General features: G+C 42.1%; 1 protein-coding gene across 3 annotated transcripts in view; it reads left to right on the top strand.

The window, feature by feature from the left end:
* Positions 1-225: 225 nt before the first annotated feature.
* Positions 226-14,886, top strand: part of LOC144696120 (polycomb protein SCMH1-like) — a 180,843-nt gene continuing 166,182 nt past the window's right edge. For all 3 annotated transcript variants that reach the window (XM_078567422.1, XM_078567421.1, XM_078567424.1), the window contains exon 1: positions 226-439. The gene's annotated coding sequence lies outside the window, so the exon portion shown is untranslated. The remainder of the gene's footprint in view (positions 440-14,886) is intronic.

Here is a 14,886-nt window from a genome sequence, read left to right as displayed (position 1 = left end):
GAGTGTGTTTGAACACCCTCTGGAATCGGGAAATGTGTCGGTGTGTTATGGGAGAACTTTGGGGTGGGGGGTGCGGTGGTGTTGTGGGAGCGAAATAACTGCCCTTCATTATCCCATTGTAAGGCCTAAATGAATAGAGTGAAAGGTGTGATGTGAAGATCTGTCCCTTAGTTTACATTTCTTGAATTCTTTCCTTTAAAGTCGTGTTTTCCTTTAATTGCAGATATAATCTGTCTCCTGAGACTTCTGATCCTAAGGCGTGCTGGGTGTCGAGATCACTAATTGGATTTAAACTTGCCGATTACCTGGAATTGATGAATGCCTGGGAAAGGAACATTGCGGCTGTCGGTGCTGTAATGAGGACTGAAGCCTAAATGCATGCAGAGCAGTATTAAATCACCAGCAATTTGTCCGGCACAAAAGCACAAATCTTTTGAAGGTACAGTAACAGTTGATGGCCTTTATAAAACATGTTCCGTTATCAGTCAGACCAGAAACTTTCAGGTTCCATACGGACCTGGATCCCACGGTGACACTTAAGCTCTTATATCCCAAAGTCAAGTCCGTTTCATGAGATCCTCAGTGAGTGAACATCTGACTGTCTTCTTTGGACTACTCTCTTTAGACTGATTTTCCTGCTGTCGCTGCTTCACCTGAAATCTGATACTTAATGCCTATTAAGTTTACAGAAAATTTCCCACAAGTTTTAATGGTCCCTATCATGGCGACGCTTTGAAGCCTCTTTTGTTGTTAGTAATAACCTGGATGAGAAACAGTGTTGGTTTGACATCTCTCCTCACTGAAGTAATGCAGAATAAGTATTGAAGGGGCAACTTCAATATGTGAGCTATTTTGTAGCAAAAATATAAATGTGTGTATCATTTCTCTATGAATAATGAACAAATAATTTCCTCCATTAAGTGTTTATTTTGGTGGTTTTTTGTTTGGGAGTGAGCACTGTGATTTAAGAGCAGTTGTAGGATATAATTGTGGTCCTGCCAACAAAAGCTGAAGCCTTTCCACCAACTCCATCCCTCTCCACACCTATTCCCTTATGTTGAACTGAAAGATGCATAACTTTTGTGTCATCTTTGACCTAAAGCTGAGCTTCAACCAACTCCATCCAATCCATCACCAAGACCACCTGTTCCCAACTCTGCAGCATCTCTCTCCTTTACCCCCGGCTCATTGATATGCGAATGGAACACTCATTGTTTATGTCTGAGCATCTCCAAAGCATTCCTCATCAGCTCCCAGAACTTGAAGAACTTGTGTCTCCACAAGGTGCAGTTTCTGTAAAGCTCTGCTGCTCACATCCTGTCCCGTGCTCCTTACCTTTAGCCTCCTGACCTCCATTGGCTCCTCTTTATATCCACCATCCAACTGCCCAGCAATGTACAGAATCCTTGTCCCCAGCTACAGATCCCTCCACTATCTTTCCCTAGCCTACCTCTGCAACTGTTTGCAACCATGTGCCTATACGACGCCTTCTGGTAGCTTGGCTCTAACATTCTATCCAATCTCCCATCTCAATTTCACCATCATAGGCAGAGACTTCAACTGTTGGAGGTGCTTTCCTCTATATCTCTTTAATGCTGTGTATCTCGCACTTTGTCTGATTTCCCCATAACTTTGCTACCTCTCTCCTCACTTTTTTTAAAAAAAACTTCTTAAAATCTATCTATTCAACCATGCTTCCAATCTCTTGTACCACTGCTCCAACTTTGTTTTTGTCATGAAACATTGTGGGATATTTTCCATGTTAAGGATGCTGTATTAAATGCCCAATGTTTCAGGTTGAAGGACACACAAGGTGAGAATGTGTCATTTTAGTCAGAGGGAATGAAGGCATTGCGATACTGTAGACGCGAGATGATGACCTATTTAGAAAGATGAGGTACTGGTAAACTCCTGTAATGCCAGCTTTTGTGACACTCTTTGATCAGTGAATATGAAACTCGCTCTTCATGCATGTGAACACTTGGGAAACTTTACACACATGCGTTTACTGTAATGCACTCGCCTACTACACTGAAACTTAACAGGAGATTTTCAAATTCAAATTTTAATCTTTTTTTTAATTGGTCCACTGGGAGTTTTTTAAACTTTCTGCCATGCTGACTTTGATTATTTTTACAGCCTGTGTGAAATGATAATAGCAGGAGATTACCTTTTGGTAATGGCCTTATTCCTCTTGCTTCATATCAACACAGACTATTTGTAGTAAGTCAGCTATCCTTCAGCCATTAAGATTGAATGTAGACTTGGTGTGAGCTATTAATCAGCTGACATTAGACCAGCCCATTTACACACACATCAGGAATATGTACTTAAGAATGTAATATTTTTGGAGAAAGGCTGATTAAATAGTTATAATAAAAAATCTATGGGGTGATCAATATGTAAGAGGGAGTTACAAGTCTGTAAAAGATTTCAGTTAAATGTTCTGGTGCCATAAACAATTGATTAATATCGAGAGACCCTGAGCTTTTAACTTCAATCATTTATCAACAAAATTTCCTTTTGCTAACATTTATGGCCTGGATTTTGCTGTGGTGGTAATGGTGAAATGGCCACATTTGCTATCATTACTCCACTGAAACTGACAGCAACTCTGGGAGTGCAATATAACATGGAAATCCAGAAGTTGCTGTCTCTGAAGCTACACTTCTCCAGACGGTGAGCAGTAGATGTCCCAAAAACAGCTTCTGGAGATATAGTAATCAAGAATTCATGAGAGCTTCTACTTAAACACTGTGAGTAGGTTAATCTACTTAACCCTAAACTTAAAAAAAAACTCCATGAACTATTTACTATGTCCATGAGTGAGACCCCACACTTTTTAATTTGATTCTTCAAGGTTGAGTTCCATGTCAGTATCAAATAAACCAGGTTATTGACAAGCTCCTTGCAACACCAAGTACCAACTCTTACTTTCTGTGGGAAGATTAATTGTATTTACAGCAATTTCTTAAAACTCATGAGGATGTTAATAGCATGATCTTGTTTTTCTGAGGCTAACAGTGGAGCGGTACAAATCATAATGCAATTTGTGGCTTACAACCTGTGCCCTTTCCTGAGCAGAACTTGCTGCTTCTTCTAATGTATTTTTAAAAATTAATTCATGAGATGTGAGTTTCGCTAGCTGGGCCAGCATTTATTGCCCATCTTTAGTTGCCCTTGAGAAGGTGGTGGTGAGCAGCCTTCGTGAACCGCTGCAGTCCATGTGGTGTAGGTACACCCACAGTGCTGTTAGGGAGCGAGTTCCAGGATTGTGACCCAGTGACAGTGAAGGAACGGCGATATATTTCCAACTCAGGATGGTGAGTGACTTGGAGGGGAACTTCCAGGTGGTGATGTTCCCATCTATTGGCTGCTCTTGTCCTTCTAGATGGTAGTGGTCGTGGTTTTGGAAGGTGCTATCAAAGGAGCCTTGGTGAGTTTCTGCAGTTTATCTTGTAGATGGTGCACACTTCTGCCATGGTGCGTCAGTCATGGAGGGAGTGAATGTTTGTGGATGTGCTGCCAAACAAGCGGGCTGCTTTGTCCTGGATGGTGTCAAGCTTCTTGAGTGTTGTGGGAGCTGCACTCATCCAGGCAAATGGAGAGTATTCCATCACACTCCTGATTTGTGCCTTGTAGATGGTGGACAGGCTTTAGAAAATCAGGAGTTGAGTTACTCGTCACACGATTCCTAGCCTCTGACCTGCTCTTGTAGCCACAGTATTTATATGGCTAGTCCAGTTCAGTTTCTCGTCAATGATAACCCCCAGGATGTTGATAGTTGGGAATTCAGTGATAGTAATGCCATTGAACATCAGGGGGCGATGGTTGAATTCTCTCTTGTTGGAGATGGTCATTGCCTGACACTTGTGTGGCATGAATATTACTTGCACTTGTCAACCCAAGCCTGGATATTGTCCAGGTCTTGCTGTATTTGGGCATGGACTGCTTCAGTATCTGAGGAGTCATGAATGGTGCTGAACATTGTGCAAACATCAGGGAACATCCCCACTTCTGACCTTATGATGGAAGGAAGATCATTGATGAAACAGCTGAAGATGGTTGGGCTACCTGAGGAACTCCTGCAGTGATATCCTGCAGCTAGCAACCATTAATAATAGTGGGTGCTGTGAACTCTCTGATATTTTTCCAACAGTTTCTAGGCCCTCTGGTCTGTGCACTGTCAACTTCTTGCATTTGTAAATTCCCATTATAAAATAGCGACATTGCTGGTGGGACAATGGAATTGTAGTGTAACAAGTTTACAGATGACATTTCTGATGGAAATATAAAATAAGAACAAATATGAGTTGAAAATATTGATCCATTTAGACCTGATTATCTTCTTTGTAATTCTGCTTCACCTGAAGTCCTTGGCCTTTTTCTTGTGTAGCTGTGGCTCAGTTGGTAGCACTTGCACCTCTGAGTTAGAAAGTGTGGGTTCAAGTTACACTCCAAGGACTTGAGCACAAAATTCTAGGCTCGCATTTCAGTGCAGTACGGAGGGAGTACTGCATCTTCCGGATGTGACATTAAAGCCGAGGTCCTGGATGCCCTCAGGTGGATGGAAAAGATCCCAAGGCACTATTTCAAAGGAAAGCCATCCCCAAACTCCTGGTCAATATTTATCCATCAGTCGATCTCCCAAACAGTTCATTATCACATTGCTGTTTATGGGAGCTTACTGTGTGCAAATTGGCTGCCATGTTTCCTACATTACAACAGTGAGTACACTTCAAAAGTACTTCATTGGCTGTAAAGTGCTTTGGGATATCCTGAGACCTTGAAAGGTGCTATATAAATGCACATCTTTACTATGCGCAATGACAGTGCATGGACTAGTATGTATTAACAATAATTCATGCACATCTTTGTCCATCACACTTGTCTGTGTACAAATTTCTGTTTAGAGCAGAAGGTTTAAAGAAATAGGAAGCCAATTATTTGCAATTTAGAGAGTGCTTCACCTTCATACCCCCTTCCACCTCCCCTGAAGCCATACAATGCTGAGAGTGATCACAGGTTCTTAGCATCCAGTATTGCTAGGGCTCAAAAGATAGCAAATACATAAGAGGGGATATTCCTGTCATCTGAATCCCCTTTGAATACCCCTATCTGTATTTGATTAGATGTATTCTATGCCCCTATCCCCAACAGTGGTTGTGAAATATCCTGGAGTGAACAGGAAACTGGAGCGGGAATTCTAGTATGCTTCCTCACCCCAATCCATTGGAGTCACTCCACAAAACTGACATATGGGCAGGATTTCTCAGCGGATGTATGTGATTATGGACTATTTTTTAATGCGGTTCAGGTAGTGAAACTGAGATAATAGCACAGTTACTGATTTTTGTATTCATGTAGGTGCCTTCAGAAATCAACAATAACAAGTGTAGTAGCTGTTGGTGCTTTCAGTAACTTTGCTGGTCGTTTTCCTTAAAAAAAAATCCAAATTAATGAGGAAGGAGTAAAACAAATTCTATAGCGTTTTTTTAAAAAAGTGGATACATGAGAGTTAAGGCTATGATTTGAGTTTAGATCTGAGACGATTGGCTACACAGTTTGTCCTTCTGGTTTGTCAGGTCTTCTGAACTTCTGAGGTAATGCCTTGCAATGACCCCTTTCTGCCATCAGTCTCTGCTTACCATAAATGCACGCAGTGTATAACTTGGTCTGGTGTATAAGATGACTGCAATTTTCTGGCCCCAAAAATCATGGTTTTGCATATACTTGGCGTAAAATCAATACCCTTTTTTTTGGAGGGACTTTTTTTTTTGAGGCTTTAAAGGTCGACTTATACACTGACATTGATGGTGGTTTAGACCATAAGACCTTAAGACATAGGAGCAGAAATTAGGCCATTCGGCCCATCGAGTCTGGTCCATTCAATCATGGCTGATAACTTTCTCAACCCCATTCTCCCGCCTTCTCCCCATAACCTTTGATCCCCTTAACAATCAAGAACCTATCTATCTCAGTTTTAAATACACTCAATGACCTGGCCTCCACAGCCTTCTGTGGCAATGAATTCCATAGATTCACCACTCTCTGGCTAAAGAAGTTTCTCCTCATCTCCGTTCTAAAAGGTCTTCCCTTTACTCTGAGGCTGTGCCCTCGGGTCCTAGTCTCTCCTACTAATGGAAACATCTTCCCCACGTCCACTCTATCCAGGCCTTTCAGTATTCTGTAAGTTTCAATCAGATCCCCCCTCATCCTTCTAAACTCCATCGAGTATAGACCCAGAGTCTTCAAACGTTCCTCATATGTTAAGCCTTTCATTCCTGTGATCATTCTCGTGAACCTCCTCTGGACCCTCTCCAGGGCCAACAAATCCTTCCTGAGATGCAGGGCCCAAAATTGCTCACAATATTCTAAATGTGGTCTGACCAGAGCCTTATAAAGCCTCAGCAGCACATCCCTGCTTTTATATTCTAGACCCCTCGAAATAAATGCCAACATTGCATTTTCCTTCCTAACTACCGACTCAACCTGCAAGTTAACCTTAAGAGAATGCTGGACTACGACTCCCAAGTCCCTTTGCGCTCCAGATTTCTGAATTCTCTCCCCATTTAGAAAATAGTCTATGCCTCTATTCTTCCTACCAAAGTGCATGACCTCACACTTCCCCACGTTGTATTCCATCTGCCACTTCTTTGCCCACTCTCCTAACCTGTCTAAATCCTTCTGCAGCCTCCCCGCCTCCCCAATACTACCTGTCCCTCCACCTATGCAATTTGTGCACTCTATGCTGTTCAACCATTGTTTTCGATTCTGATTGTCAGGAACCTAGGGTGATTGGCAAAGCTACGAGTGTGCTAATACATGGGCTATGTGTGATCAATATTAATCCCTCTATCTAAAAAGCTAATAATCTTGAATTTGCATTATTGTCTACAAGAACCTATTGTGTTGTTCTGAAATTGTCTCAAACTATTTTAGAGAAGGCGTTAACCTGTTTTATTTTAATACTGGTTAAAGCCTGGCTAATCTAGCAGGCACAGGAATGTCAGATGAATAAATAAGGTTTATGTGGAATTACCCAAAAGCGACACTACAAGGCCTCATCTGTTTTTTTTTGTACAGAACAACTTGGGAGAGAAAGTTTTGAGCAAGGCATTTCAACCCATGCTTGAGCGTAGACAATGTTGTCATGCTCTTTGAATTGAATGCAATGTTGTTACTGGTGTATTAGAAGCAACGTGTTTAAAAATTGCCCTTCATCTAATATAGTTTAATGCGTGTGATTTTATTGCATTACCTTAAATTGCTCCCTCCACTATCCTTATCAGAGATAGGCCTTTAATCACTACTAGCCCTTCATTCTTTACAGAGCAAAATGGAGGAACAACTACCATGTGTGAGGGCACGTAGATAATTTTACTGCTGGGCTGTTCGTGGTATGTGTCCAAGATCTCACACTTTACTGAAATCTAAAGTATATTATGTGGTTCCAAAAGAACAACACTCAAGTGGAGACTTTTGTCCTGCGTGTGCACTAATCTCCCATCTGTTGGTATTGCTGCTCGGGAAAAGATGTGTAAAGAGGAAGGGGGAAGTGCAAATACAGCAGCATCAGTTTTCCATCTTTTATACCAGGGACTGGTGCTTTGCAGCTAATCCCAGAAGCATGTGAATGTGTTCCACAGCGAGTGTTGCCTTGCTGGTGGAAGGACACTCGTTTGTGTTTGCACAGGCTGTCATGTTTTATTAGTGCAGGGTAGGGTAGGGAGGAGAACTTTCTTAAAAAGCTCCTCTATTAAGATGTCAGTTGAACTTCAAAAGCTGTCTTTGTGCCCTGAGTTACATCCTACTAGCCAGTGTGTCTGAAACCAGGGGTTAAAAATACAGACCATGACAGGTTTAATGAGTTTGCTCTCTGTTGCTCTTGTTTTGAAGCATGAAAAGGAACTTTTACCCTAATTCTCAGTTATACATCCCTGAAATATATTTTTTTTTGTTATGCAGAAAAAAAAATGACTGGAAAATATAATAATCAATTTACAAAATAATTACGGATGAGTAAGTCATATATATCAATTAATTAGTTCAGAATAACTTTAGACTTTGTCCCCCATTGCTGCATCTAATCATTTGTAAACGATTCCAGGGATTTTTCCCTCCGCTGTTCTGTCCTGAAGTCTATTCCAAGGCCGGGGTTTTCTAGCCCCGTCGCCCCAGCCAAAGTCCATTGACTTGCGGCGGGACTGGAAGTTCGTGGCGGCAGGCGGGTGTGGAAAATCCTGCCACAAATGTTGACCATGCCCTTCATGAAGATTACCCTCCTGGTAATCGGCCATTGCGTAAGGAATAGGGGCACAGTAGGCCAAATGGTCCCTCGCGCCTGCTCTGCTCTTCAGTAAAATCATGGCTGATCTACTTCAACTCCACCTTCCCATCCTATCCCTTGAATTACCCTAGAGGCTAATATTTTATTTATCTCAATCTTGAATATACTCAGCGACCAATATCCACCGGTCTCTGGGATAGAGATTCAAAAGATTGACAACTCTCTCTTGAGTGAAGAAATTCATCTTCGTTTCAGTCCTAAATGACTGAGCCCTTATCCTGAGACTATAACCCCTAGTTCTAGCCTTTTATTTTGTCTTAATGTGGTCTTTTACTATTTTGAACCTGCTGTCTTGTCCTCCCAAGGGAAGGTGCAGAATAGTTTAGATCTAAATACTTCCTACAGAGTAGTCTTGTATGAAGTGCATCCTAGCCTAGTGCATTTGCTGTCCTTGAATGCCCTATGGCTGTCATTAACTGTATTGTCTGAAATTTATATTTGTGTTGGCACTTCTCCTGCCTCCTCCTTTTCAGGAAATTTGTTGTCTTTACTGGGGACACAGCCCAGGCTGCCCTCTGTGAACGTTGAAAAGAATTTGAACAGCATACTTGGAATCTATTAGTAACTTGATATCATGCCACCTTTTAGGATCTTTCAATGAACTCACCACTCCTTTTTTCACCTGCCTCCTACAAATATGTTTGTAGAATTATTTGACACTTTTCCTGCTCCCTGCTTTCATGACCAGTTTCTAGGCGTCTTGTTTGCTGTCTCTTCAATTATCTTGACTCACAGTGCAAATCTTGGCTCCCTACATTAGGAGCAGTCTTATTGCTGGCCCTGACTCTCCTCATGAGTCCAATTTTGACCTTCATTTCTCTGTTAACAGTATGCCTCTGTGTGAATGCTAATTTTTATGCTTTCCTCCCTCTTAAGTGGTCTCCAGTCCATTTTCTTTAGCTCACTGCTTGTCCCACTTGGATTCTGTATTTTCTAAAGTCGGTTCTCTTTTCCATCAGTTAAGCAACCTTAACTTCTGCCAGCCTGCAGTCACTGTTGCCAATCTGTTCTCGGCTGATGAACTCCTGCACAATTTGCTGCTTGTTTACTAACTCTGATCCAGTGGTATCCCTGATCATGTGAGTTCCTTGACCAAATGTTTCCCCTAGCAATTTGATATTGTTTTCACTCCCGTTGCATTCATTTTAGAGATTTCCCCATCTCCCTCTGGTAGATAGTTACATTAATATTGAGAGAGTGCCATGGGTAGGGGGCGGCAGTTCTCTCGATTCCAGCACTGCTCAGAGCAACGATATCGACCTCTGAAAAGCTGATGGTATTGGAGTTCTCCCTTCAGGGAGACAGATTCGTGGGTAGTGGCAAACTTGCAGTTCACCGTCAAATGGATGATAGGTTTTTGGGTACTTGGGGAATTAAGGGTTAGGTGATTATTGTGGGAAAGTGGAGTGAGGTTGAAGATCAGCTGTGCCCTTATTGAATGTTGGTGCAGGCTTGGAGGGCTGAATAGCTGACTTCTGTTCCTATTCCTTGTGTTCTTCTGGACCATTCTTCATGTGTGAATTTAGCCGGTTGCTGGATTATTTCCAGTACATTGGCTGGATCTAAGGTAAACAATCTGTCTCTCTTATGGAACACTGAGGCCAGTTGAAATGTCCGAAATGCTGCCTTGGCTGAGATAACTGTGCAGACAGAGTTTAAAGCGGGCTCCTGCCAAGTTTATATGTGGTCCAATGCCACAGCATGTGATCCATTTATCCACTGGGATGCTGCTTCTGCTTTTTGAAGGGTGCTTTGTTAAATGATTTTTTTTTCCTCTGTTGCTGAGTAGTGTTTTAAAAGTGTTGACTTCCCGTCTTATGTGTGAAAACAAAAATATTGAACCCAGCATCATGCCTGCTCCTGTCTGCTGTAATAGTTGTGCGTGTTCAGTTGTGCTAAAGGTAATGACCAGGGGAGTTTGTTGTGGTTTTGCAATGACAAAGCTGCACTTGGGGTTTCTCAATAAGATGGATTATATGGAGCCATCCTCTCAAACCTTTCAGAATTTATGATGAAATCATGCCCTCGGTAATACGGCATCCAATGCCTGATATGTGCAGTCCTTGCTGACAATTCTCTTCATTTAGTTGTAGGTAGACACTCCAGGTTAATCTAAAACTCGTTTTATGTTTTTATTTGCAAAAGAGCTTGCATTTTTCCTGTACCTTTTTATGTCCTTGGGGTGTGCCAAAGGACTTTGAAGTTGATTGATAGCATTTCAGAAAAGGTAATTAATGCTGTCAGGTAGCCAAGTGTGGCAGGGTGTCTGTGCAACATGGATCCATGGAGGTGACTGACCAGGTAATCCGTTCCAAGTTTAAATTTGGTTAGGATATTGAGAGAATTTCCATGATCTTGACTGAGCAGTGCTTTGGAATTTTTTTTTCGACCTGTCACCTTAACATCTGAAATTGGCATCTTTAACAAAGCAGTACTTCACCGAAGTCTGGATTATGTGTTCAAGTCCTGGAGTGGAGCTTGAACCTGTAACCTTTTAACTCTGACTGAGGATCCTAATGCTAAGCCAAGCTGTCAATTTATTACCGAAGGGATCTTCAGGGCAAGAAACTCCAAGATTCGTGTTCTTCCTGACAGCTGACATTTAAGGTTAGGGCATTATGCTATTCAATCTCTTAAAATTCACTTTGTCAAATCCAGTCATAGTTTAAACTATCTCTTGTGGATTCTAATGAAAAACTCTCATGAAAATGGTTGGATGAATGGGGGGTTGAAATTAGATGTGGTCAAGGAGGGGCCACTCAGCTCCTGACCTCAATACAGCCTTGGTTCAAACATGGACAAAAGAGCTGAACTCCTGAGGTGAGGCGAGAGTGACTGCCCTTGACATCAAGGCAGCATTTGACCGAGTGTGACATCAAGGAGCCCTAGCAAAACTGGAGTCCATGGGAACCAGGGGGAAAACTCTCCACTGGTTTGAGTCATACCTCGCACAAAGGAAGATGGTTGTGGTTGATGGAGGTCAGTCAACTCAGCTCCAGGACATCACCACAGGAGTTCCTCAAGGTAGTGTCCTCGGCCCAACCATCTTCAGCTGCTTCATCAATGACCTTCCTTCCATCATAATGTCAGAAGTGGCAATGTTCGCTGATGATTGCACAATGTTCAGCACCATTTGTGATTCCTCAGACACTGAAGCAGTCCATGTCCAAATGCAGCAAGACCTGGACAATATCCAGGCTTGGGCTGCCAAGTGGCAAGTAACATTTGTGCCACACAAGTGTCAGGCAATGACCATCTCCAACAAGAGAGAATCCAACCATCGCCCCTTAATGTTCAGTGGCATTACCATCACTGAATCCACCACTATCAACATCCTGGGGGGTTACCATTGACCAGAAATTGAACTGGACTAGCCATTTAAGTACTGTGGCTACAAGAGCAGGTCAGAGGCTAAGAATCGTGTGACGAGTAACTCACCTCCTGACTCCCTAAAGCCTGTCCACAAGGCACAAATCAGGAGTGTGATGGAATACTCCCCACTTGCCTGGATAACTGCAGCTCCCACAACACACAAGTGACACTGTCCAGGACAAAGCAGCCCGCTTGATTGGCACCACATCCACAAACATTCACTCCCTCCACCACCGACACACAGTAGCAGCAGTGTGTACCATCTACAAAAGGCACTGCAGGAATTCACCAAGGCTCCTTCGACAGCACCTTCCAAACTCATGACCACTACCATCTGGAAGGACAAGGGCAGCGGACAGACGGGAACACCACCACCTGGGAAGTTCCCCTCCAAGTCACTCGCCATCCTGACTTGGAAATATGTCGCCGTTCCTTCACTGTCGCTGGGTCAAAATCGTGGAACTCCCTCCCTAACAGCACTGTGGGTGTACCTACACCACATGGACTGCAGCAGTTCAAGAAGGCAGCTCACCACCATCTTCTCAAGGGCCATTAGTGATGGGCAATAAATGCTGGCCCAGCCAGCGACGCCCACATCCCATTAAGGAATAGAAAGAACAGAAAACAGATCTTAGCACATCGTTCACCTGTTAGACCCAAAATAGGTGAAAGTTATTCATTTCTATTCAGTTTAAAGGTGGTGATGACATTGGTACAAATAATTCTTCACTTTAACAGACCTGGAGTGGCTGGGTGTGTAGCTGTCCTGCCTTTGAGCTGGAACTCCCTGGGTTCCAATCACACTCCAGGACTTGTTGGCTATGAAGGAACCCAGCCAATGGTGCAGACCAGCCAACATCTTCCGTGCTATTCCCCAGCCTGGCAAAATGGAGAGGGTTAGAGGCAGAATCCACAAATGATGGTTGATATGAAGGCGATCAGCCAGCATTGTGGCAACCCTATGTAATATGGGAAAAGGTGAAAGAGGAAGCAAGAAGCAGATAGCCAACACTGACCTTTTTGTGATCCTAGCCTTGATGCAGTTTTTCTGCTTCAGAAGGAAGGCAGACCATTTCGTTCTTGGGCTGTTTTGCCATTCATTGAGATCGTGGCTGATCTGCAACCCAGCTCTACCTGCCCACCTTTTCCCCACATCCCTTAAAACCTTTGGCTAACATTCTATCAATTCCAGTTTTAAAATTAACAATTGATCTAGATTAATTGCTATTTGTAAAGGAGAGTTCCAAACCTGTTCTACCCTTTACCTGAAGAAGGTTCTCTCCAGAAAGTCCTGGCTCCAATTTATTTGATCAATTTTTGTAGTCCTAGACTCCTCAACCAATGGAAATAGAGTAGTTTCTCTTTATCTGTCTGTTTCCCTTAATATCTTAAGTTCTGCCTGTTTGTTTTCTGTCTCTATCTGTGTCTTGTTCACCTCATGGTCTTGATGATGCACAATTTGGTGTTGGGTTGCAATAGCTTTACGTAATATTTTCCGTGTTGATCTTTCTTTTTGGATCAGCTGAGCAGCTGTAACGTCCACATTAGCCAAGTAGCTTCAGGTTTCTTCTTTCTTACCTTAGCCCAAGGGTAGGTACTTTAGTCCAATCTGAAACTCAGGTCCTATATCTTAACAAAGGAAACTATGAATGTATGAGGCGTGAATTCGCTAAGATAGATTGGGGAACTTCATTAAAAGGTGGACAGGCAATGGCTAATATTTAGGGAACAAATGTATGCATTGTAACAGTTAGTTACACATTCCTTTCTGGCACAAAATCACAACAGGAAAAGTGGCCCAACCATGGCTAACAAAAGAAATTAAGGCTAGTATTAGGTCCAAAAAGGTGTCAGATGAAGATGCTAGAAAAAGTAGGGAGCTTGAGGACCGGGAGCAGCTTAGAATTCAGCAAAGGAGGACCAAGAGATTGATTAAGAGGTGAAAAATAGAGTATGAGAGTAAACTTGCAAGGAACATAAAAGCAGACTGTAAAAGCTTCTATAAGTATGTAAAAATAAAAAGATTAGTGAAGCCAAATGTAGGTCCCTTAGAGTCCAAAATGGAAGAATTTATAATAGAGGAAATGGCAGAGCAATTAAGCAACTACTTTAGTTCTGTCTTCATGGAGGAAGACACAAACAACTTCCCAGACATACTAAGGAACCAAGGGTTTAATGAGAAGGAGGATGTTATGGCCAAGCATTTGGTAAAGCTGAGTTATTTAAAAAAAATCCCAGAGGGAAACTTTAAACAATTGTCATAACCTATAATTTTAAGTGTTATGTTTGAGATGCAACTCTAAATTCAGGAATCAGACCACTAGTTCTCGAGAGGTTTTACATTAAGCTAAATGAAGCATTTTATTAATTTATGCAAGGTAAATATATACACATGGCTACAAATTACTACGATTATAACTTTTAACAAATTCCCACTAATCTCCATTAAAGCAACAGCAACCCCATGGACTTAACCAAACACCAGGCAAAGCATTTTCACCTTATGAATTCAAAATGAAGTTCTTTTCACTTTGGTTCCTGTGGAGACGGTTGGAGGCTTACAGCTGCTTTTGATCTCACATTGCCTCTGCTCTACACACAAAAAACGGTTGTCTTGTTATACCTAGCACAGCCCATTGAATGTAAATTCTCATTGTATCACCAGCTTTTTCTAACAATAAAACCCCTTTCATAGTACCAATTTTATTAGCAATATAAACACATTGCTTGGTCTCTGCTCGCTATGTGCCAGAATTCACCCCACTTCTTGAATACTCTATTCAAAAAATGCAAATGCACACTATTTCTCTTCCATATCAAAACTAGTACACATCAAAGCACCCAGACTAGTTGGCTTTAATTCAGTTGAGACACACCCACAGGCTAAACCTCTATTTTAAAAGAAAAATATTTTCCAATAATATTATATACATTAACAGCTTCATGACAGAGGAATTGAAGGAAATTAGTATTATCAAAAAAATAGTGCTGGAGAAATTAATGGGACTGAAAGCTGATAAATCCCCAGGGCCTGATAATCTACATCCCAGGGTACTAAAGGAAGTGGCCATGGAAATAGTGGATACATTGGTTGTTATCTTCCAAAATTTTGTAGATTCTGGAACAGTCCCAGCAGATTGAAGGGTGGCGAATGTAACCCCACT

The sequence above is a fragment of the Cetorhinus maximus genome, chromosome 21 (genome assembly GCF_964194155.1).
Source record: "Cetorhinus maximus chromosome 21, sCetMax3.hap1.1, whole genome shotgun sequence".
Lineage (NCBI taxonomy): Eukaryota > Metazoa > Chordata > Chondrichthyes > Lamniformes > Cetorhinidae > Cetorhinus > Cetorhinus maximus.
The sequence above is the reverse complement of the archived record's forward strand: the minus strand, read 5'-3'. Positions and strand labels throughout refer to the sequence as shown.